The sequence below is a fragment of the Ceratosolen solmsi genome, unplaced genomic scaffold (genome assembly GCF_000503995.2).
Source record: "Ceratosolen solmsi marchali unplaced genomic scaffold, CerSol_1.0 scaffold8, whole genome shotgun sequence".
In the NCBI taxonomy this organism is placed as follows: domain Eukaryota; kingdom Metazoa; phylum Arthropoda; class Insecta; order Hymenoptera; family Agaonidae; genus Ceratosolen; species Ceratosolen solmsi.
In genome coordinates, this window is record NW_011948439.1 from 1,192,858 (window position 1) to 1,193,350 (window position 493).

Genomic DNA, 493 nt, shown 5'->3' on the forward strand with positions numbered 1-493 from the left:
ACCAGCAGCTTGTGTGAACACATCATGCGAATTACGAGAGAAAAAAGAAAGAATGGGGAAAGAAAAAATCATCTCTGAAGATAAATCATGAATCATTGAATCTCTAGCACAAACTTAAGAAGAAAGAAAGTAAGGATAAGAGTACAGAAGACAAGCGAATTCAGCGAAAAATAAACGGGCAATCGGCAATTAGAGAGATCGAGACTGTCCCTCCCTCCATCTTTGCCATCCACATGCGTGGGAGTATATGGTGCGCAGGCAGACATATCCCAAGGGCTGCTTTTCCTCTTCTAGCGCGTAGTAGGCTATGGCACATGGGGATAACGAACGATCGTCTGAAGCGACACGGCTCACGGCTGAACGTCTGCGCCTGTGGAAGAGAGAAAGGGAAACTGACGAAGGGGAAGAATGATGGAGGGTTGACGAGGTCAATAGGAGGAAGAGGATGATGACGTTGGTGGAGAAAGGAAATTGGTATGCGGGCAAAGGAGCT